A 25,374-nucleotide genomic window follows, 5' to 3' on the forward strand; every position below is an offset into this window, starting at 1 on the left:
TAGAGGACTTCATACATTTCTTTTTCTACTGCCCTATCTATGAGCCAATAAGAACTAAGCTCCTCCTCTTGATCCCGTCCACCATCACATCTAAGGAAGACTGTTTGAAATCGCTTCTTGTGGACGCAAATCCCCAAATTTCACGTGGGGTGGCAATCTTTATAGTGCAGGCTTTGAAACTCAGGGCTACTCTGACTGGGTAGTGTGTTCTAGACCTGGACCTGTTTTAATTCTTTTATTACCTCTTAACCTAATGTGCCGAGCCTATTTTGGGGCCATTATATGCTTTATATACATCCGCATTTTAGACTCCCGGCGCTGGCAACTAAACTTTTACTTTATTGTCCTAGGGTAATTTAAATGTCACAACGCCAGTAATATCGCTTTGAATTTTGTTTGGTTGCTTGTCTCTAGCATTTTTGTCTTATCCTGCTATGGCTGTATGCTAATGCAATAAAGGTTTGATTGATTGATTGATTGAGCTGCATTACCGGATTAGGATTGGTTGCTTTATTTGTTTATTAGCAGTCTTTTTTATACTGCCCAACAACTGACATTGACTGATGTTACGTTAAGTATAAAATGGTAAAGCCGTAAAGGTTAGAAAGAGCAAAAATTTGGACTACAATCGAACAATCACAATGTAAATTAAAACAAAAAAGATTCTGTGTGAAATAACTCTCTTTCCTGTGTTTGAATGTTTTGGTGTTGATGTCTACGACTTTGCTACAATTTCAACATCTCACTATGAGATTGCCCAAATTGTATGTTTTATATCTTATACCCCCCTTGTGCAGGGTATGTCGCAGGCCTTGTAAGATTAGGCTGAACCACATATAAGAAAAAAAGGCGTGTTTCTTGGAGACAACACATACTGACTGGAGAAAGTGCATATTGCCTAGAGAATACACAGAATGTACACCCCCCACCACCAAAGCCTGTTGGAGATTATGTAGAGTTTACAAAACACAGCCAAGACTTGCACATTCCCCAAGACCTATGGGGGATTATGCATAATGACCAGTACAAAATTCCACCTAAATGTGAACATTCTCCAAGGCCTGCTGAAGATAATGCATGTCGCCTGTGAAATGTGCACAGTTCTCTCTTCATTGATGAATTGTGTGCACATTCTCCATGAGGTCTGGGTCATTGTTACGCATATTAACTACTCAGTTTAGCTCATTCACCTTAACAGATACACACCTGTCAAGTCAGGTGCTAAGATATATGTGCTCTCTGAGTGTTTAGAACACCCTCCTAAACTTCTAAAAGGGGCTCCTAATTTGTTGGGAGTTCAGAGCAGCATTTCTGCAGTTCATTTAGTTCAGCAGGAGAAGGAGGAGGTGGTGAGTGTGTGCTGCCTTTCCACAGTTCAAACCGTGCTCAGTGCGGCTTAGAACGTGAAAAAAAAATGCATAACAAAAATAGTCATAAACAATAACTAAAACATTTTTAAAGTGCACAACCAAACTGAACAATTTCCACATAAATTGCAAGAAGATCTAAAATAAAGTTGTAAAATAGCAACAGCAACCCTCTTCCCCAGCCTTTTTGTAGCTGGAGTCAATCCTCCCTGGCGAGGTGAAAAAAACCCTGAAAAGCAGGCAGCAGATCTTCCAAGATTCACAGCCAATGGATGGAACAGACTTATGAATAAGTGCACGTGAAGCTATATCATGAACTGGAAATATACTTGTCAGAGACTGCCTCCAGGTCCCAGCTCACAGAGGACCAACGCTAGCCAGCGGTAATATACAAAAGTCTTTATTAAAGTACATTATCCATTTTCAAACCCTAGCGTGCGTCTCTACGTCTGGACACTAGACCGGCGAAGCTCCGTCTGAGTCTCCGCCCCCTGTACACCAGCTTAAGACTCTAGCCTTACTCCACCTTTTCCGTCTCTCCTTCCGCCTCTGGGTCCTACCACCCCCCGGGGTCCCTTCCTTCCTGGACGCTTCGGAGGCGGACCCCTCGGACTCTTCCCCCTCCCTTCGTCGGGCTTTAGGACCTGGCTCCCTATCCGGGCTGCTCATTGCGCCACCCTCTTGTACATTTGAACTTGGCGCGCGCGCGCTGCCTCCGACCTTCCTTTTGACCGTTTCCTCGCTCTCTGATGCAGGCGTGGCTAACCCTGACTCATGTCCTTCCGCTGACGGAAAGCTGCCTGCTGCCGATGCCTGGGACTCCTCCCCTCTACTGCTCTCCGGTGGGGAAGCTGGTCCCGATTTCCAGCTGCTGCTCTCGGAGTCCCCTCTGGCCCCTCCTTCCTGAGGTGTTCCCTCTGGCAACCCCCTAGCTCTGACCACTGGAGCCCCTTTCTGTGAATCCTCCGATTCGCTGGAGAGACTTAGAGACCTCGGGCGGCTCTCATCGCTCACTTCCCCCTCGGATTCCTCCCCCTCGGTCTCTAATTCCTCCCTTTCCTGTCCCTCTGCTCCTGAACCCCTGACAATACTGATCGTCCCAATCCTAACGGGGAGTAAGGAGCTGGGATAAAGGCTTCATGGAAAACATGGGCTTTGAGGAAGGATTTGCAGGAAACGAGAGGTACATTTCCTGGGTGACACTTCTAGGTGTAATGAGCAGCAAGGAAGAAAGAGATGACTTTCATAAACCTCATAGGCTTAGTTTGCAACAGGGCCAGCCCTACCATTGGGCAACGTGAAACCCAGCTGCTTGCTGGGTTGTAAGGTTGAGGGAACAGCGATAGCCCCTCCAGCCTTTCGCCTATTTACCTCTGCCTGATCTGTCCCTCTTACCATCAGCTGCAAGTTTAGTTGGCTGCTGCACATGTAATAGGCTTGTCTGGAAGCAAACTGTCTTGGGCCAAATGGTCTTAGTTCTTGATTCGGTTTCAAATTGTTCCGGGCTGCTTTTATGCGCCACACAGCACCAGCATCAGACGTCTGCGTTCAGCTCTATTTATTTGTCTTTGTCTATTGATTGGCTGTCATTGTTTCCTGTATTCCATTTGTTTTTCCTTGAGTTTAAAAGACCAGAACATTGAGTGGTTGATAAATAGATTTGAAAAGTTGCCTTCGTTCCATGGCGGCTCCTCTCAGGAATCTCCCGTTATCCTCTGGTGAAATGTTACCAGGTACTTTGTTACATTAATGGTCCTCAGTGATACGTTACAGGTATTGTTTTGTCTCAAACACAAGCAATGCTCTTAGAGAGAATTGTTCGCCCTTGTCTCAGAAGCACATCCATTGCCACAGAAGTGGATACTTGACTGGAGAGCAGTTCTCATGATCAATAGATCATGTCAGCTTCCCTCCTCTGGAGCAAACCTTCCTGATTTTTAATTGTACACACACACACACACACGTAGTAGCAAGTTCCATCAAATGTTTTGTAATGTGAGAAGGGGTGTATATATCGAGCTTCTCATAGAAATTCAGAAGGGGTGTGTGTGTGGGGGTGTGTGTGTGTGTGTGTGTGTGTTTGTATCACTTATTCATCCCTGGCTAATCCCTTCCTGATTTTTATCTCCTGGAAAGCGATTTATGTATCCAGCAGAGAAAATCATGCACAAGCTACCTAAATCTGATGTGCAATTGACCATGTGCATCTAGGACTTTGCCAGGAGTAAGAACCTTGGGGGGGGGGGGGATGTGACGCTGAATCACTGCTTTTGCTGTAAAGCCAGTTGAGTTTGAATGAATAGCAGGCTAACTGGTGCAATTTCCCCCTTGAAGATTATCTAATCTTCCCCGAAGATTATCTTCAAACAGGTGTTTTACTACTTTCGGTCAAAGCCTTTTGTCAGTGTTTGATTGGCAGAATGGCTGTTGAGATTCAGTGGCAATAAGGTTATACAGTGGCACCTCGGGTTAAGTACTTAATTTGTTCCGGAGGTCCGTACTTAACCTGAAACTGTTCTTAACCTGAAGCACCACTATAGCTAATGGGGCCTTCTGCTGCTGCCACGCCGCCGGAGCACGATTCCTGTTCTCATCCTGAAGCAAAGTTCTTAACCTGAAGCACTATTTCTGGGTTAGCGGAGTGTGTAACCTGAAGCGTATGTAACCCGAGGTACCACTGTACTTGCTTGAGGGGGGATGTTCACATAGAGAGGTGGCATCGTTTAAACTGACTACGGTTGCTGGTGGTGTAATAGTTCACAACTCAGTCAAGTGCAAAAATGGCCATTCAACATTAGGGGTAATTAGTTATATGCTTGTAAGTTCTCTCAGAAGGCTGGCATCACTGAGCCAGTGCCAAGGCCCTCAATATAGCAAGAACCCCAGTGCCAGATTCCTGAAATTCCTGGCTTTGCACTGTAAGAAGTGCTGGGCTGGTGCCCACTGGTGCCACATAGTTATATATGTAAAGGTAAAGAGACCCCTGACTGTTAGGTCCAGTCGCAAACAACTCTGGGGTTGCGGCGCTCATCTCGCTTTACTGGCCGAGGGAGCTGACGTTTGTCCGCAGACAGTTTTTCCGGGTCATGTGGCCAACATGACTAAGCCGCTTCTGGCAAACCAGAGCAGCGCACGGAAACACCGTTTACCTTCCCGCCAGAGCGGTACCTATTTATATACTTGCACTTTGATGTGCTTTCGAACTGCTAGGTTGGCAGGAGCAGGGACCGAGCAACGGGAGCTCACCACCTCGCAGGGATTTGAACCGCCAACCTTCTGATTGGCAAGCCCAAGAGGCTCAGTGGTTTACACTACAGTGCCACCTGCATCCCTTAGTTTTATATATATAGTGTGGTTATAAAATCTGCCTGTTTGCTGAGAACTTCCTTAAAGGTACTGTTCTGTCATTGGAGATGAGATGAGCGGTTCTGGGAGAAAGTGTCTTCTCAGTTGTCCTGTCCCAATTGCTGAACGCGCTATGGAAAAAAATAGCTGAACCATGCACCAGTAATGTGTCTGTTTTACAGTTTTTCTCCATGCCTTTTCTGTTTACTGGCTGGTCAGTTTCTTGCTAGGTTTTACTAGTGCTGGCTTTATTATTGCACTGTAGCACGGAGTTTTGGATTATTGTTAAGGTTTGAGCTTTTTATGGCATTATATGCATTAAATACTTTTCTGTCTAAATGCAAGTCAACTTGGCAATTAATTGGGAAAATGGACTATAGTTATCTAAGCTGCTTGGAAAGTATAAACTGGGCCAAAAAACCCCCCTGTAATCAGTGAGATATAAATGTGCATCCCTTATTTTTGTGGTTTGACAAAGCCCAGATTTAGTGTGCTATGAACCTAAGTTGTACATATAGAGTTAGACGTTCTGAAATTAATGGCCCTAACATATTCATGCACATTCATTTCAGTGAGACTTCTCTAAGTAAGGCCTGGCAATTTATAGCCTCCTTACATTGACTAGCTTTTAGTAGCCAGAAAGGTGCTGATAATTATATAATTTAAATCAATGATATATAATTTATGACTTCAGGTTATAATTCTAAACCAAAAGCAAAACAAACAAAAGTTAGAGTATGGCTTTGAATTAATATTATTTTTGAAATGTTGAAAAGCAACCAGGGGCCACAATCCAGCCCTAGTCACGTGCAAGTCATTTTTCTCTCTGTCACTCACTCACACATTCCCAGAGAAATTGAACCGAATGATTCTGAGCAACATTTCGTTGCCCTGGATGCAATATGGATCAGCTGCAGGCACGCAAACCTGTTTTTGCATGCAGATCTCACTTGCCGGATCAGGTGAGTGCATAATTCAGTTTGATGGATGAGTTCCCCGCTTGTTGTTGTTTTGCCAACGTTCTGAATACGAATATCTAAACCGTTGCTCTTTGGAGGGAGTGTCTGGGGAAAACGTATGTGTTTGTGTTTGAGGGAGTGCAACAGAGAAAGTGGGAGGGTGTTGAACCTCATTATGAGATGTCAAATGTAGGGGCGGGGGCAGGAATTCGGATTCGTTTGCATTTTTATGCGAACCTACTTCATTCACTCTTCCCCAAACAGTATACAGTGGTACCTCGGGTTAAGTACTTAATTCGTTCCGGAGGTCTGTTCTTAACCTGAAACTGTTCTTAACCTGAAGCACCACTTTAGCTAATGGGGCCTCCTGCTGCCGCCACGCCGCCAGAGCACGATTTCTGTTCTCATCCTGAAGCAAAGTTCTTAACCTGAAGCACTATTTCTGGATTAGCGGAGTCTGTAACCTGAAGCATTTGTAACCTGAAGCGTATGTAACCCGAGGTACCACTGTACAAGCCAAATCATGACTAGCCTTCAAAATGTGCACTTCTCCAAATTTTGCAGTGCAGTTGTCCAGCCAAAGATATACAGTGGTACCTCGGGTTACATACGCTTCAGGTTACATACGCTTTAGGTTACAAACTCCGCTAACAGAATAGAGAACAGAAATTGTGCTCTGGCGGCAGCAGGAGGCCCCATTAGCTAAAGTGGTGCTTCAGGTTAAGAACATTTTCAGCTTAAGAATGGACCTCTAGAACGAATTAAGTACTTAACCCGAGGTACCACTGTATAGCTAACTTTGGGGGAAATGTGCATTTTGAAATGGATGGATGCATTGGTGAAGATGCCATTAATAATTAAAAAACAACAATGGGCATTACATTAGGGGAGCTCGCTGGCGGAAATGTGTATATTAGGCTAAAATGACATCCTGTGTATATGAGAAGAGATTGGCAGGAAAATGCTGATGATTTTTACAAGGATTTGGTGCAGGGTGGGGAATTGCAAACTGATTTGGAAATATGGACTGAATTAAAGATTGGGAAACAGAGAAATTAAGAGAATCCAAAAGGGACAGACTTGGGCATTCCAAGTTAAATGTGGAAAAGAAAGACCATTGCATAGCAAAAGGTTTGCAATGGAGAACCTCACTTCCTTCCCCTTGCATGGTCCCGCCTCTTTATTTCAGCCAGTCAGAATGTAGTTATTTGCATAGTGAGGGCTATGCAGTTATTTCTCATTAAGCCAACTAGGTTTCTTGCTCCCGCCAGAAACCTGGTCGAAAGCCCTGTGGGTGGGAGCTGTGGAGCTTTATGAATAAACAACCTATCCGCCTTTCCAGCATCTCGTTCAGCACCGAGGGATTATTATGACTAAGGTAGAGCTCTTAAAATGCAACTACCCAGGCTTTAAAAACCCTTATGAGTGTGCAATGGAGAATAATCCTTATTGAGCTGTGGGGAGGGGGTTTGAAAAGGCACGGGAGACAGAGGATCAAAGAGGTTAGCAGGAAGAGAGCACGTTTCAGCAATAATGAGGTTGCTCTCTGTCAACTCAATATATTAAATGTACCCTACTTTGACAACCCTCTTGGCCTCTGCTGGTTGGCTTATTTAGCCCTAGGTGTCTGCAAGGCTTGCCGCTGTATCCAGCCGGAATGAGGGCCTAAATTCTAATTGGAAGCACGGAGAGCAGGAAGAAGCTTGCGGCCTCATATAAGGCACAAGTGCTCTTAAGTTATTATCCTAACCAATGCATTGATCCATTCCACTGCCTATGCTGTTGGGATTATTATAGTGTGTTTCCTTGCTCAGTGCCAGGAAAAGGAGCCAAAGTTCTCTGATTAAAAGCATACATCTATGCTGACCTGAAATAACTTGTGCTTTTCAGAACCGGGGGAATCCAAGACAAATGTCCGTTTCCCTTAATAATTCCTTGCATTGTGGTTTTCACCAAAGAAATCTTATCAAATCTGAATGCCTTCTTCTGCTTTTAATTAAAATGTACTTTAAAAAAAAATTATTAAAGATTTTTTTGGGTTACAAAAGTACACACACTGTCTCTGTTTTCAAATCATGAAAGCTCCTTTCTACAAATCAGTTCTACTCAGTACTTTTTTTCTGGGCGTATTCAAGGGTATGCAGTACTGGAACCTTTTGTTTTGTTTTCCTAGAAGAAAAGCACTGGTTCTACTCGGCGTGAGTGAACCCAGGCTGCCATTTTAGGGGTAGATTTTCGTATATGTATTCCTTTTCTGGCTTTAACTTTTAAAAATCTATGCGCTTTGCATAAAAGGGCATGAGATATTTATGAAAAATAGCAATAAAATAGACTTTGAAAACAGGAGATGTCATATAATCATCAAAATATAGTTAATAGTGATTTTTTTTTTAAAAAAAAACACACCCAGACATTGCTGCCGCATTAACCATTTTAGGATTGGACACAATGGTTGTACCTCTGCAGAGTTAAGGCATGGCATTGTGCATTAACCCAAGAGCATCATTGCACCCACACAGTCCTGCAATGCCAGGAAAAGCCACTATAAGGAGAAGAAGAGTTTGGATTTGATATCCCGCTTTATCACTACCCGAAGGAGTCTCAAAGCGGCTAACATTCTCCTTTCCTCCCCCCCCCCACAACAAACACTCTGTGAGGTGAGTGAGGCTGAGAGACTTCAGAGAAGTGTGACTGGCCCAAGGTCACCCAGCAGCTGCATGTGGAGGAACGGGGAAGCAAACCCAGTTCTCCAGATTACGAGTCCACCGCTCTTAACCACTACACCACACTGGCTCTAAGGAGGGCAACTGTTGTGGCTGGGGTGGCCTAGCATGTGTTTTTCTTTTCTTTCCGCCCATGTGCCAGAAAGGCCAATCTCCACCTGCCCAATTTTGCTCTTTTTTTAGCTTTACATCGGGGATGGGGAACAATTTTCACCCTGGGAGCCCCTTCCGAGCAACTTTCTTGGGAGCTGCATGCAAGTCCTAGGCAGGAGCAGAGCAACAAATATGAATTAACCTTTGTACAGTGGGGTAGTTTCTACACACACTCATGCACCTCTCTGCATTCTCCATTCCAGACAAACAAGAAGCATTATCATAGTTCAGCGTTGTATTACAGCTAGGCAGAAACATTCAGTGAGGGTGCAGAGCAGCAGCAATTAAAGGAGTACAGTGGTACCTCAGGTTACATACGCTTCAGGTTACAGACTCCGCTAACCCAGAAATAGTGCTTCAGATTAAGAACTTTGCTTCAGGATGAGAACGGAAATCGTGCTCCGGCGGCGTGGCGGCAGCAGGAGGCCCCATTAGCTAAAGTGGTGCTTCAGGTTAAGAACAGTTTCAGGTTAAGAACAGACCTCCGGAACGAATGAAGTACTTAACCCGAGGCACCACTGTACAGAGCTACCAGCAGAAGTCCCAGGGTGGTTTAACAGGGAACCTTGGGAATTGTAGTTCTGTGAGGGAAATATGTGCCTCCTAACAATTCTCAACACCCCTAACACACTACAGCTCCCATTTTGGGGGGAGGCAGGGTGGAGCCATGACTGTTCAAAGTGGTATCATAGTTCTTTAAAGGTAGTTTAAAGGCAGTTCGAAAGCACGCCAGTGCAAATAGATCAATAGGTACCGCTGTGGCAGGAAGGTAAACAGCGTTTCCATGCACTGCTCTGGTTTCTGCCATGGTGTTCCGTTGTGTCAGAAGCGGTTAAGTCATGCTGGCCACAGGACCCGGAAAGCTGTCTGTGAACAAACGCCGGCTCCCTCGGCCTGAAAGCGAAATGAACACTGCAACCCCATAGTCGCCTTTGACTGGACTTAACCATCCAGGGGCCCTTTACCTTTTTTACCTTTTACCTTTGTCTGCCTCCTATGATCTTCTCCTGGAATGTGCACATCTCCAAGGTAGTGTGAATGCATTGACATCCTTCCAGGGTACATATGGCAAAGGTGAGAGGCACTGCAGGCCTGGCCGTCGCTCCAAACACATCTTAACATCTTCTGCAATGTACAGTCGCGCTGCATGGCAAATGACCAAAGGGGTTGCCTTCAGACTGTAGAAGTGAGAGGAGGTATTATCCAATTTATTCTGCTGCCCATCAGAGGAACAATGTCTGCCAAGTCAGCTGCAGCACCTTTGTACAAGTATGAGAATACCTACCTGGTTCCAGGTGGCTATAGATGCCCATTTACAACTCACCACTTTGTTTCAGTGTTACCCACTGGGTCTCTCTTCTTTAACAACGACTTCATTCCCCTTTCCTTGTATACCTGCTCTGCCCTCTCTCTTTTTATAGATGTGAACCATTCTTTGGTGACGATATATGGCTGAATGGTGGGATAAAAATATGGGGAGGTATAAGGGGATTGTTATATGCATTTTCATAAACCGAATGTTTAAAATATGAAGAATACACACACACACACACACACACACACACACACAGAGTCATACCTCATGGTACGTTTGCTTCATGTTACTTTTTTTCAGGTTGCATCCCGCGGCGACCTGGAAGTACCGGAAAGGGTTACTTCCAGGTTTTACCGCATGCGCAGAAGTGCCAAATTGCGCCACGCACCTGCGCAGATACGGCACTTCAGGTTGCGGGCTTTTCATGTTGCGAATGGACCTCCAGAACGGATCCCATTCGCAACCAGAGGTACCACTGTGTATATATGTGTGTGTATACAAACACACACACACACACGGAAATAACTAGAAAATAAAGCAATCCCTGAGGATAACAAGGCTTCTTCTTCTTTTAATGCATGACATGGGCTTATTTATCATGGCTCCTTTAAAATATATACCGTATTTTTCATCCTATAGGGCGCACCGGCCCATAGGACGCACCACGTTTTTTTGGGGGGGGGGATGAATAAAAAAATATATATTTCCCCCCCAGCCGCGGCTGCTGCCCCAAGCCTTGCGCACACCTGCCAGAAGCACGGGGCGCCCTCCGGAGGGCTCCCCGTGCTTCGGGCTGCAGGCTGCCGCCCCAAGCCTCGCGCGCCCGGCGAGGTACTTTATAACATTGATATTGCCTCAAATGGGCATGAAGTTCTAAGCCAGGTTTTGTCTACAACTCCCATCATCTCTAGCATGCAGGACCAGTGGTCAGCATGATGGGAATTGTAGTCCAAAAACAGTTGGAGACCCGTTTGGGAAGCCATGTTTCAAGACATGGATGGGGAACCTGTGGCCCTCCAGATATTGCTGCATTACAACTCCCATAGCCTCTAATCATTGACCATGCTGACCTAGGGCTGATGGGAATTGGAATCTAGTGCCATCTGGAGAGTCACATATGTTCTAAGCCCTCATCAATTGCCTTAAAAAGGTATGTATGCTGCTTGTGCAATATGCTTAACAATCTGTAGATATGGGAGTTAAGTCAGATACATTATGTGTTCTTTCATATTCTGCTGGAAGCCACCCAGAGTGGCTGGGGCAACCCAATCAGATGGGCAGAGTACAAGTAATAATTTGTTGTTACCAGTGAGTTTCTTAATCTGTGGTTGCAGGGTAGAGTCCCTCCCGATATACTGTATTTTTCCGTGTATAAGACTAGGTTTCCCCCCTAAAAAAAATATGCCAAAAATTAGGGAGCATCTTATACATGAGGCCATCTCCCCCCATTTTCTTAAATCTGAGTCCCCCAAAATTGGGGGTGTCTTATACATGGGGGCATCTTATAGACGGAAAAATACGGTACTTAGGCTACTTTGGGCCATGCAGAAGCAAGTGTTGAATAGGAGAAGAAAGCAATGGATAATCACAGGCAAAGAAGTACTTTGTGGTGCATATTGTTAAGGCAGAGACTAAAGGCTCCTTTTCAGAAGTGACAGGTTTAACAGATGGGATGGTTCTTGAAATTGTGGGATAGGAAGATGTGGTGATATTGGGAACAGCACGAAACAGATGCCCTAGAAAAGGCCAAGAGAGAGGGTCAGATGCAATTCCTTTAGGAAAGTCGTTCAGAAGAATGCATTAAATTTAATGAGTGCATAATGGAGTGCTACAACAATTCTGTACGTGTTGTTACTAAAAGCTGGGAGATCTGATAGTGTGAAAATCCGCAGGAAGGTGCAAGAAGGGACAGAGGCCACTATGAATACTGCATTAGAAGGGAAGGTGGGAGTGAGAATGGGCGTATGATGTGACATTCTGCCAAGAGAAAAATGTGCAGGTAGATTCAAGAAGGTACAGGTTAGCTCATAAGTATCAGGAAGTTGACATTCTCCCCCTGGATTCAAGCCACTCTGTTCTGGTCATGTTAGAACAGCAAGAATACAAGTAGGTGAAGGTTGTGTTGGTATATTGGTCAATCTAGCTCAGTGTCATCTATGTTGACAGGTGAAAGTTCTCCAGAGTTTCCGACAGTGATCTCTCTCAGCCTTACCTGGAGATGCCAGGAATTGAAGCTGGCCATTGCCTCCTGGATACAAACCTTATGCTCTACACACCTTCTCTTTCTTTCCCAGCCATTTGTCTACTCAATCCATTCCCCTAGCTGCTCTTTTTCCAGACGGATGGAAACACGTAGATCCATGTATCTTTCACATTTGGGGGAGAAAAGGAACCAGGGGTAGGGGAATCTGAGGCACAAAATGGCTGTTGGGGAAGAAAGAGATAAACCAGGGGTAGCCAACACGGTGCTTTCTAGAAGGACTACAAATCCCATTAGCCCTTAGTCAGGATGGGCAAGGTTGAGGGATGATGGGATTTGTAATCCACAATATCTGGAGGGGGCCATGTTGGCTGTCCTTGGTTTAAACCAGCCCTTTCTCTGCCCTCTACCTTGCCACTACCTTTTCATAAGACTTAACAACAACAACAAAACTACACTGAATTGTAGAACAACAACAAAAAGATGAAAGAAGCTGGATGAGAGTTGGAGGAACCAGAATTATAGTCCCACCTGTAGAAAGTCTCCTGAATTGTAGATACATAGGCATTCGAAGGAAATACACGGCTGGTCATAAATGTCAATTTTCCATCGACCTTGACCATCAGTGCATTTCTTCTTCAGAAGGAAAATTTAGCTGAAGCTGCAATCCTACTTGATTAAAACAAGATAGAGAGAGAAGATGAACAGGGAGGAGTCAATAAATGCAAGCAAAGGGCAGTGTCCAGAAATCGCTATTTTAAATCCGAACCAGGTTATTGTTTCTTAAAATTTGACTTGATGCAAGGTACATGTTCTGATTAATAAAGTACATCAGAGGCCTTTTGGGGAGAAAAAAAAATATTAAATGATCCCCGCAGTGCTATAAAAGCTAAATCAGAAAGAACTACACTGCATAGCAGAATTCTGTAAGATAAATCAATAACTCTACATGCTCTAGCAGTGCTTTGTAAGCTAAAGCCGGAGTGCCCTTCCCCGTAATCCACTGAGGATGGCTTCAAACATTATGCATTTCCTACAGGAAGTGTGAAATTCCTACGTAGCATGTTCCATTTCAGTTATAGGTTGGGGGAGAAAGAGGTTTTCAGAACAGGCTATAGCTTTGTCCTTAGAAATACTGATGACAATAATAATGGGTTTTGAAATTAAATGGCAGAAAAAAGCAATGTTTTTTTGGGGGTTTTCTCATAATTAAAAGGGGCTAAGTCGTCATTGTTCTTTTTAAGCTAAGGGACTTGTGCCTTTCTTGGCATGTGCCGCCACGCAAGCTGATTTCCTTGTTTATAACTACAGCTATTCAGTGCATAGAACCAGTGAGCTTGCCAGGTATGTACGTGCTACAGAGGAACAATTACAGAGCTCTGAAATGTGGGGAGCCCCTGGTCTACTCTTAATGGTATTCATGCTAGATAGGCTTCCTCTTAATCTATTGTCATGGGATCTGCTGAACAGGGTTGCAACGTTTAGTTGATTACCTGGTTAGATTAATTAACTAAAAAACATTTGATCCACTAAAAAGGTGCCCCTGGTTAAGTTGGCAGCACATTATTTTAAATAAATGATACTTATTTTGAATACATGTACTTATTAAAAAATGCAAATCACAGGCACTGTCTTAGAAGAGGCTCCCCCACTTTTAATGGAGCTGTAGCTACCAGGTCAGTAGCTTTCTTTGCCTGAGTGTTGTGCTGGATCCTTTGCCCTGCTGTTGGATTCCTGACAGGAAGGAGCCAGCAATAAATCACACTGCAAGTTGGAGTTAACTCTTCATTAGCAAGAACACGATCTGCACAGACTTGGAGGAGTGTCAGGCCTAATGAGCACAGAAGCTCAGGCCTAGGTCTTGCCCCAATGGCTCGGTTGTTGAGACCGAAAGTCCCTGCCTCCCTACACCATCCCCTCCTCTCCAGGGTTTCCCCCCAAGCAATTGGAGACTGCGCCTACATGAAGCCAACCTCTCCTCCACCCTTTTGATGCCTCTTCTGGTTCTGGGAGGCAAGGGGGAAGGGGAGCTTGTCGCAGGAGGAAAGCAAGACACCCATGACTCTTCACCAGCCTGGATGATAACTGGTTTTCAGTATCATAATATATCACCAGCTAAACACCATGATATAGCACGATATCTGAATTAAGGAAGGAACTACGCAGAGACGATCAGGACAATGATGATTTGGTTTAGCTGGTGATATGGTGAGGTTTAGTTGCTGATAACATTGCAGTGTTTAGCTGGTGAGTTATCACAATGTTTAGTTGGTGAGTTATCGCGATGTTGAAAACCCTAGGCATAGGCAAACTCCGGCCCTCCAGATGTTTGGGACTACAATTCCCATGATCCCTAGCTAACAGGACCAGTGGTCAGGGATGATGGGAATTGTAGTCCCAAACATCTGGAGGGCCGGAGTTTGCCTATGCCTGGCCTAGCCCTTACACACATTGTGATTTGCGATACATTGCCAGCTCAAATATTATGGAACAATTAACACAATGTGAACTTCAAACCAATGTTAGACGATATATTTATATATCGCCCAGCCCTACACCAGCCTGACGCATCTATGCCTCTTGGCCCTCCTCTCCCTGCTTCAGCTTCTGCCTATAATTCTGGTCTTCTTTCTGCCACAGATTCTCCCAGCTCACTAAGCCCTGTTACCTTTTCAGCTTCCGACTCTTCTCCCTCCCTCTGACCACTCATTGTTGTCCCATCACCACTCTCTGGGCCCTGAGCCTTCTTTCCTTAGTGGTTCCCCAGCTGGTTCCTCCCACCATTCTTCTGCATCCAACAAGTCCATGACATTTCCTTAGTTTGAGATCCCTGTTGCCTTAACCCGGGTCCCTTTGTAACCATAAGAACTGGGCAGAGACTGGAGAAATCTCAGAATCAAGAGATTCCTGTGGCCGGTGGGTGCAACTTTATGTCCCTTCCAGTCCCTCCCTCCATCTGGTTAGCAAGAGCAATGCAAATTTGCATCAGTTATTCAGTATTGTATATAGTTTGAGGCAGTGTGTGTGTGTGTGTGTGTGTGTGTGTGTGTGTGTGTGTGTGAAAAGTCAAGAGTTTCCTGCTCTTACTCTGTTCTTGCTGAAGAGAGGCAATGAAGTTTTTGCCTTGGCTGCTGTGACCTTGACAACAGGGATTGATGGGAATGGGTGTTGCTTTGTAACATGCACCTCTTAAAAGGCTGTATTCTGCAACCTTTGTACTTTAGGAGCATTTGAAAGATCTGCAGTTAAGCTTTTAAAAAACCCTGTCAGAAAATACTTGACCAAGACATGTTCATTATTTCATTAACCAGTGATTGAGGATGCTGTCTCCCTTCTGTCAACCAGAGTTGCCGCATTGCACCTGAGGCAAAATATTATTACAGGCCACATAATGCACATTATCCTTTTTGGTTTTACCTTGTACTTTTCCTGTATAACTTGAAGCACCAGCATTTACTGTTGAACCCTGAACGATTTCACTTCTTAAAGCCAAGCTGTAATTTGCTCTCAAGTTCCTTTTCCAAATCTTCGTAATTACACATTTTTAAACAAAATTCCTCTTAACTCAAGAATTACAAGCACAAAAGGATCCCAGGAAACAATCAGATAAGTATTCATTTATTTAACTCAACATATAGAATTATGTTGCCAACAGTTTTTTTTTTACAAAAGTTAAACTCTTAATTAGCTAAAGAAGGTTTTAAAACTTTTTTTCCTCTTTTTTCAGAGATTCACACTGAAATCCTCAGGAGTTCATTGACTATGGTAAGAAATGACCACCATTCAATACATGTTTCTGTGCCAGAGTTCCCTTTTGCCCCTCCATATACTGTACCTCCCAACTAATGAGTTGACTGTAAACACATTAAAATCATCTGCTTCGGCTATTGGACATGAATGAGAAATGGGTTAAACCTGGGAGATTTTGCTTGCATTTCCATAAGCCATTTCAGTTTTCAATTGGCACTTCTTCATCAAGCATAATCATGCAGCTTTTGTGTTTTGGGTGTGTGTTTCTTCTAGGACTAGCATTCGGAATATGAATTAGTAGGTCAATGCATTGCCGTGCTGCTAGGAAAAAAAATATTTGGAGAAATATACACACCCCGCTCTCAACGTAGGGCGTTGTGTTTGCTGAGCTATCAGAAATCCAGAAAGCTCTTTACAGACTCAAAAGTCCTCATTTGAAGGCTTAGGATTTCTTTGTTTTGCTCTGCAATCTACTTAGTATAGCTGAACATGTATTACAGGGAATCAGGAGAGCAGCACCACAATCACACCAGTTTCATTTACTCCCCCCATTCAAATCTGCTTGTAAGGTACCCCTGCCCGTACGGTCCAGTCTTGACAGACTCTAGGGTTGTGCGCCCATCTCACTCAAGAGGCCGGGGGCCAGCGCTGTCCGCAGACACTTCCGGGTCACGTGGCCAGCGTGACGAAGCTACTCTGGCGAGCCAGAGCCGCACACGGAAACGCCGTTTACCTTCCCGCTTGTAAGCGGTCCCTATTTATCTACTTGCACCCAGGAGTGCTTTCGAACTGCTAGGTTGGCAGGCGCTGGGACTGAACAACGGGAGCGCACCCCGCTGCGGGGATTCGAACCGCCAACCTTTCGATCTGCTTGTAGCACAACTGAAAAACCCAAAGCTCTCAAGAAGTGATTGTTTAGTCAGCAACCTAAGGCCCATGGGCCAGAAGCGGCCCGTGGAGGTCGTTTGACCGTCCCCAGAGCCTCCCCCGAACCGAGTTTCCAGCTCGTGCGCTGTGCTAAACCAGTGCAGTGAAGCTTCTGCGGCTCCAAAAATCGCGTCTATGCGTGTGCAGACGCCGGAAATCGTGTCTGTGCATGCGCAGAAGCCAAAAATTGCATCTACGCAGACGCCAAAAATCGCGGGCAGGCGCGATACAGCCCACAGAGGGATCTCCGTGGGAATGATCCAGCCCAGGCAAGATAAACCTTGCTGACCCCTGGTTTAGGCCAAATCAGTGTGTGAAAATCAGACCACTCTCCAGTATTTCCTAGGAACGCCCCCCCCCGCCCCCGGCCGCTTAGGATTGCCAGCTCACAATACAACAATTACAACAAAAACAGCAACTGGCCTCAGGGGTCTTTGTCCCATAGCTTCCTTTGCCCCCGGGGGCACAAGGCTAAGATGGAGCCAGCAAGTATGGGCCCATTCCATTCCAGCCATACCCTTGGAGATATGTGTGCGGAATCTGCAAAAAGTTTCTTTGCAAGCTGGCTTGAATTCATGGCAGGCTGCAAAGGAAGATCCCTTTGCTGATCCCAGCAGAATCTGCAGTCAGCACTGCTTTTCGCCATGGATCTGCTGCACCCAAGAGCTCCAGTCAGGAAATCCTGTGTTGGAACCAGTCCCAGTGGGGCTTGTGTTTGGTGCCAAATTTAAAAGATGCCAAATGCGAGCCCTGCATTTTCTAGGGACAACCAGGAACACAATTTAAGGCTCTTCCTCCTCCTCCTTTTGCAGATGTGTCTTCACCTGCCACATACCTGACATTACATATTATTTCATTACACCTGGATACGATTTGGAGGAAATGGCCTCATGGACTAAAGATTGATCTCACTGCTGCCTTTAAAGCTTTATAAAACTGTAATGAGCAAAAATAACAACCATGTTTTTTTATTCATTTAAAAAATGGCTCTTGAATTTTAGCAATCACTATACAGTACTTTTTTTTTTAATGGGACGCGGGTGGCGCTGTGGGTTTAAACCACAGAGCCTAGGACTTGCCAATCAGAAGGTTGGCGGTTCAAATCCCCGTGATGGGGTGAGCTCCCGTTGTTCAGTCCCTGCTCCTGCCAACCTAGCAATTCGAAAGCACGTCACAGTACAAGTAGATAAATAGGTACCGCTCCGGCGGGAAGGTAAACGGCGTTTCTGTGCACTGCTCTGGTTTTGCCAGAAGCGGCTTAGTCATGCTGGCCACATGACCCGGAAGCTGTACGCCGGCTCCCTTGGCCAATAAAGCGAGATGAGCGCCGCAACCCCAGAGTTGCTCACGACTGGACCTAATGGTCAGGGGTCCCTTTATACAGTACTTTTAAAGCATTCTTGTACTACTTTAACAGTCCTGGAGAATCCTGGGAACTGTACAGTCATACCTCGGGTTGAATGCGCTTCGGGTTGAGCGTGTTCAAGTTGCGCTCCACGGCAACCTGGAAGTAACGGAGTGCGTTACTTACGGGCTTCGCCGCATGCACATGCGCAGACGCTCAAAATGATGTGCGCATGCGCAGAAGTGCCAAAAAGCAACGCACGCGTGCACAGACGTGCCATCACTAGTTACGTTTGCTTCTGGATGCGAACGGGGCTCTGGAACGTATCCCGTTCGTATCCAAAGGTACCACTGTAGTTTGTTACCAATACTGGCAATTTTAGGTCCGTGAGGTCAGTTTTATGGACATGCAAGTGTCATACTCCGTGAAGGACACAACAGAATCCAACTTTGCAGAGGAGACTTGATGAGACACTTTCTCCTTTGTTGGAGGAGATCTGAATCTCGTCTCATCATGCAGGTTTCCTTGAGGCTTAATTATTCCTGCGAGGCTTAATTCCTATACCAAGTTTTACATACATCTATCCTTGCACTCAGGTGTCTCCAGGCCTGTGCAGTTGCTAGATTAACAACCACATGCGTCTAGCCTCACCTTGCTTTTCTTGCTGCCTCTGTGGAGTTCTCCTGAAAACTCCATCATTCACTGCTGCTGCTGTTGCAGTTTGTCCTGACTTCTCCTTCCTCCATCCTGCCCCTCGCCTCCTTTGCATTCAGGGAACGAGCCAACATCTTTAGGCTGCTCTGGCAGCCAAGTTTCATCTTCTTGTGTCCAGCTGTGTCAGATCTAGTGGAGTGTGGGAGTCGAGGCTGTCCCTTCGCTACTTCTCACCAACTGAGAAATGCTGGTGAAGGGCGTTCCTTTGTTAATATTAATATGCAGATGCCACAAGTTAGCCCCACGTCTGAAAAAATTATCATGCCATTTTCCTGATGAGTTAACAGCCCTTTTGGACAAAGCAGATGAACGTGCTGGAAGAAATTAGGTTGGTGTTAGGAAACATGCGGCCCTGTAGATACAATAGGGGTCCATCATCCATCAGTCCCAGGAAGAACAGTCAAGGGTGGACAGGTGGTTGTAGTCTGGCTTCACCTGGAAGTCAATAGATTCCCCACCTCTCAATCAGAAAATGCCTGGTCTGTATCTCCACTGTCTAGACCAGGGGTAGTCAACCTGGTCCCTTCCGCCCACTAGTGAGTGTTTCAGGATTCTGGGTTGGTGTTAGGGGGTTCTATGGCATGTTACTGCAGCACTGGTGGGTGGTAAGGAAATTTTACCATTAAGAAAGATGCATTAGTCGGAGGTAGGTATAAAAAGGTTGACTACCCCTGGTCTAGACCATAAAACGAATCTTTGTCTTCAAGCTATTTATATTGTTGAAAATACAGATTTCAGACCGCAAGCCTATACCCGCTTACTTGATCCTAAGGCCTATTGACCACAATGGCACTTCTGAGTAGACATGTCTAAGTCTGCATTGCTAGTTACTCAAATTACTATTTAAATCATTCAAGCACATGCTATTTTTAAAAGCCAGACAAAACCTTTATCAGCAGGTATCTTACATGACTGCATAATAGACCTACCTAAATATGAAACCTTTAATAAAGCACCTTGGTATATAAAAGTGTACAGGTATGAGCAAATGCCATTGTTTTCTTCCCACTTAACTCCTATGGAATGGATGCTATATTATTTAGGAAGAAAACTCCCCCATGAATTCTTCCTTCGTGAGATTTCTTGCCTTCCTGTCTCTGCTCAGTAGGATAACTTGGACTTCAATTCATGTTTTCCCTCCAGTTCCTCTGCAACACAATTCTTCTAATTATTGTGATTACTGCATCTGTTCAACAGCTTTTGTGCCCCTTTCTAAAGAGATTTATCACAGAGGCACACCTGCTGCCTTTACATTGAACTTGATGTTCTGGTGTTAATTTCAGCCAGGAATTTAATTGTATTATTCTGCGAAGAACCAACCAACCTGGTTGTAAAGGACAGGCACATCCATGCGTGTGTGTGTGTGCGCACAGGTTTCGACCAACCAAGAATCGAAACATAGGTGCAACCATTAGTATCTCACCTATCCATCCTTTTGTGAACCTTAGGTATGGGGAACCTTTGGCCTTCCGGATGTTGCTGAACTGCAACTCCCAACATCCCTTGCCATTTGCCATGCTTGCTGAGGCTGATGGGAGTTGCAGTTCAGCAGCCTTTGGTGGGCCAAAGGTTCCACACACCTACTTGGCCTTATTCAAGACAGAGTCTCTCTCTTCCCATGCCATATATGAGGTCCACAGACTGGGATATTGGTCATCTGGAAAGTTGGATGGGTGGCAGGTAACGTCCATAGAACAGTAGCTTATTTAAAGCAAATGTGGCCTTCACATTTAACATTTAATGCTGGGTTTTTCCCTGACAAAGGCTCTGTGCACAACAGTCAGAAATGCAGCGAGTGCAGACTTGCTTAGCATGGGATTTGTGCCGGGGAAAGCTTCACATGGGAGTTCCTTTGCAAGTTTCCCTTTGAAAGGAAAAGATAGCAATCCTCTCACAATGTCAGTAGAGCATCATCTCCAAAGGGGCTTCCAAAGTTAACGACTCAGCTCCCCACAGTGGCATTTTCTCATTCATACAATACATTCAGCTGGATTTTTCTTTAAAGCTATGAGCCTGGAACACTAAAACAACTTCCACTAATTAGTTTTGAACTGTGCTTGGGAGTCGCTATCTTTTTCCTACCACTGTACAGAATTTAAGATAGCATAGTAGGTCTCTTTCAGCCATGGCTGTATTTGAGAACTAGCCCTGAAATATCCACCTGGTGGCTATGTGTATTCAGAAACTGTGTGTTCGTTGCTAGAGATCTGACCACTGTGATTTAAATCAGCAGCCTCTTCAGTGTGGTAGGTCTTAGGTCTCTCCCCCTCTCTGTTCTTTCCCTTTTGAAAGTTTTGGTTTCCATCATCCCTGACCACGGGTCCTGTTAGCTAGGGATGATGGGAATTGTAGTCCCAAACTTCTGGATGGCCGGAGTTTGCCTATGCCTGGCATAGATTATATTAGGGGAGCAGAGTCAAGGATGGGGTAATCGCAGGAGTGGAGCAAGGCGTGATCAGCTGATGGTGTTGGAATCACCTTAATGAGGTTAAGATTGATCAGGGAGATCATACCTGCCTTTAATGATTCCTCTTATGCCTTGCACAAACTTTTCATTCCTCCCCATTTTTTTATTAGTTTTCCACATTTTTAGACAAACAAACAAACACAAATCATAACTAAAATCGATCCAATATTAATATCATAGTTAAATGACTTCCTCAAATTCCCTTGACTGAATTTCATTATGTATCATTGTAATGGCTTTCCAAAATAATATCTCATAAAATTTACTTAATCCTCTTAACATCTTTATCTCTTTTCATCTTAACTTTAAACATATTGTTTTATAATTTCACATATTCAGATCCTTAGCCTAACTATTATTTTGCAAGTATTTCTATTTAATTTATCTTAGCATTTTTAGATAAATAGTCTTTGAATTTCTTCCATTCTTCCTGATGTTCCTCCTCCTGCTGGTCGCGGATTCTTCCGGTCAGGTCGGCTAGCTCTGAAACGTCCATCATCTTCATCTGCCATTCCTCCACTGTTGGTATTTCTTGTGTTTTCCAATTCTTGGCTAATAAAATTCGAGCTGCAGTTGTGTCATACAAAAACAATCTAACATCTTTTTTGGGAAATTCCAGACGTATTATTCCAAGAAGAAGGGCCTCTGGTTTCTTAACAAATGTGTATTTCAGCATTTTTTTCAGCTCATTATAAATCTTCTCCCAGAAATCTTTCACCTTGGGACAGGTCCACCACATATGGTAAAAGGTACCCTCCTTTTCTTTACATTTCCAGCATAGATCATCACTATTATGATAAATCTTTGCTAACTTAAGTACCATCTATACATCATTTTCATTATATTTTCCTTTAACATTGTACATGCAGTAAACTTGACCCCTTTCCTCCACAACCTTTCCCAATCTTCAAACATTATGTTATGTCCCACATCTCTTGCCCAATCTATCATCACAGATTTAACTTGTTCATCCTTTGTATGCCACTCCAACAACAAATTGCACAAGCTTTTCAAAGCCTCTTCAGATCTAGCTTCAGAGAAGACACTTCTCCAATGGAGACCAAATCACTGCCAAGTGGAGCAGTCTAGCTCCTCAATCTGTCTGTTAGAGACTATGCTTCTGCTAAATTTGTGGCAGAGGGCATTTGCCATCCTTGCAATGTTTCCAATATTGGACTCCTGTTTGCAATTCACAGCGCCTCATCGCATCCTTTTGACCAACAGCTCTGCTTGGTTCTTTACCATTCATTTGTCACTTGGGTGTTTATTCTTCCCCAAGTGAAATAATATTACTTTTATTATCTAAAAGCATTTTTAAACCACTTAATATTTTAAAATCTCCAAGCGGTGTACAAAAATAAAACATGGAACAACGAACAATATTATTTTAAAAATGCAACATAAAAAGCCAGTTAAACAGTATTATAAAAATAAAAATAGGAATTTGGTAATAACAGGGTCCAAGCTTATGAGCAAAAATATATGTCTTTAGAGGATGCCTGAAGCACATGATGGATGATGTTTCACATATGGTAGAAGGAAGGGTATGGTACAGTACAGAGTCAGTAGCAAAAGATGCCTGTTTTCGGGTGTGGTACCATGAATCAAACTTCCCCAGATGATATAAGATGATATAGGTAAAGGTAAAGGTACCCCTGCCCGTACGGGCCAGTCGTGTCCAACTCTAGGGTTGCGTGCTCATCTCGCTCTAGAGGCCATGAGCCGGCGCCATCCGAAGACACTTCCGGGTCACGTGGCCAGCATGACGAAGCTGCAGCTGGCAAGCCAGCACCAGCGCAGCACACTGAAACGCCGTTTACCTTCCTGCTATAAAGCGGTCCCTATTTATCTACTTGCACTTAAGAGTGCTTTCGAACTGCTAGGTGGGCAGGAGCTGGGACCGAACGCCGGGAGCTCACCCTGCCGCGGGGATTCGAACCGCCGACCATACGATCGGCAAGTCCTAGGCACTGAGGTTTTACCCATAGCACCACCCGCGTCCCCAGATGATATAAGATGATATACAGGTCTATAAAAGGGCAGGTGGTCTTTCAGATAATTTGTAGTTGATCGACAGTTCCCCCATCACAGGTGTAATCTGTAATATACTCTATGTATCTAGGGTGCCAGGTGCAAAAGAGGACAGGGCTCCTGCCCCCTAATAGTTGTGCAGTTCTACACAACTATTAAAACTGTAGCATCCTTGTCGTCTGTTCCCTCTGACCATCCTATGTATCTTCCTTTCGTAGAATTTCATTCCTCGCTTACTGTCCCAAATTACCCATGTTGGCAGAATCATTCTGAAATTCAATCCTGCCCTTTGGTCTTCCTCTGGAGTCAGACAAATGCACTTTGGACATAAACTTGTGGAAACTTCCCACTGAAGTATTTCTCCCCCAATATGAAAACGGCTTTTAAATCAGTTTATGAGTCTTTCTGATTGCAAGTTGCCTTTTGCAGTTCTGTTAAAGCTTCCAAATGATTCGATTTGGTACATATCAACTTGCTCATTGCTTTGTAGCTGCTGTGGAAGAATGTGTGTTGGTAAGGTAACTGTTTTCTGCTAGCAAACAGTGGCATTCCCCAATTTATCCTTAGATCCCCTTTCTCCCCTCCCAAAAGAAAACTGGGTTATTTCCAACAAAGCCGTTGCTTGAGTGGAACGACTTCCACTCGCACAAGAGAACTTCCCTTTCCCCTCTCCTCCCTCTCATGCTCCCCAGCCCAAATCTGTTCTGAAGGATCCCCAGTCCTGAGAAACAGATTTAGGGCTGCAGGGAGCATGAGGTGGTAGGAGACACTCACACCATGACTTCGTTGGGTACAACCCACTGAAATTGCATACTTCTCCAGATTTCTGGCTTTACATGCTTTCCCCCCACCAAGATCCTTTCTTGGGTTCACATTTAGCCAGTTCTTCTGCCGTAAATTCATTCTGATTAGCAGAGAGATGGATATGTTCACTTTACTAACATTTCCATTCTCTTTTCTTCTCTTTCAGGAACATTGTTGAAGGATCCCTAGCTGGAAATAGCTCCCAGAAGAATTTCAAAACCTGTGGCCAGGCGGGCAAGGATATATTGCCAACCTGTTTCAAGTGTTAAAATCAGGAAACCAAAAGTGGACAATGTCCTCTGAAACTTTTTATTCTCTTGTAGCATACAATTTGTTTTGTCTAACGCTATGTTAAAATTTTTACAATATTGTCAAATGAAAAACCGCATTGCAAAGCCAGTGTTCCTCTTTCATCTGAGACAACTGCATCAAGTTAAATAACCCAAAGTAATAATAACATTTTGATCTTTGTTCTGTCTAAACCGACTGTATATCGTAGTGTGTGTGTGTGTGTGTATATATATATATAGTGGTACCTCGCAAGACGAATGCCTCGCAAGACGGAAAACTCGCAAGACGAAAGGGTTTTTTTGTTTTTTGAGCTGCTTCGCAAGACGATTTTCCCTATGGGCTTGCTTCGCAAGACGGAAACGTCTTGCAAGTTTGTTTCCTTTTTCTTAACACCGTTAATACAGTTGCGACTTGACTTCGAGGAGCAACTCATAGCACGCGGTGCGGTAGCCTTTTTTGAGGTTTTTGAAGACTTTGGTGATTTTTGAAGCTTTTCCAAAACTTTTCCAACACCGTGCTTCGCAAGACGAAAAAAATCGCAAGACGAAAAAAATCGCGGAACGAATTAATTTTGTTTTGCGAGGCACCATATAAAGTTATAGAGATATCAAGAATAAAATACATGCCTATGTTCAGACCTGCTACATATTTTTAAAGGGTTTGTTTTTAGTTGTAAAGTGCATTTACATTTCTCCGGTAAAGCTTAAAAGACTGTGGGATCTGAAATGGTTCATGGTGGTGTGAACGTTTCAGCCTGCTTCATCAAATGCCGGATACAGGTATAGCATTACCTGAGATGTGAGTAGCAAGGTATGTAGATCCAGATAACAACCCCCCCTTTTTTTAAAGGAAAAGCAAATACACAAGTATAACAGAGTGACTCTGAAATATTCTGTCACTCTAATTCCAGTACTTTAGTTCGCAACCCTGCTCTCTGATACCAGGGAATGAGTCCCATTGAATTCATTGAGGTAGACATATAT

The 25,374-nt window shown here is 44.3% G+C and overlaps 1 protein-coding gene and 1 long non-coding RNA gene across 5 annotated transcripts in view; both read left to right on the forward strand.

Annotated features, from left to right (window-relative positions):
* Positions 1-25,374, forward strand: part of RBMS3 (RNA binding motif single stranded interacting protein 3) — a 749,106-nt gene that overhangs the window by 24,183 nt on the left and 699,549 nt on the right. The gene's annotated exons all lie outside the window — the stretch shown is intronic.
* Positions 6,539-25,035, forward strand: LOC144324936 (uncharacterized). The gene is made up of 3 exons (XR_013390243.1): positions 6,539-7,049; positions 15,790-15,827; positions 24,267-25,035. It is a non-coding gene; the product is annotated as an uncharacterized LOC144324936 (long non-coding RNA).

This window comes from Podarcis muralis, chromosome 12 (genome assembly GCF_964188315.1).
Source record: "Podarcis muralis chromosome 12, rPodMur119.hap1.1, whole genome shotgun sequence".
NCBI classification, from domain to species: Eukaryota; Metazoa; Chordata; class Lepidosauria; order Squamata; family Lacertidae; genus Podarcis; species Podarcis muralis.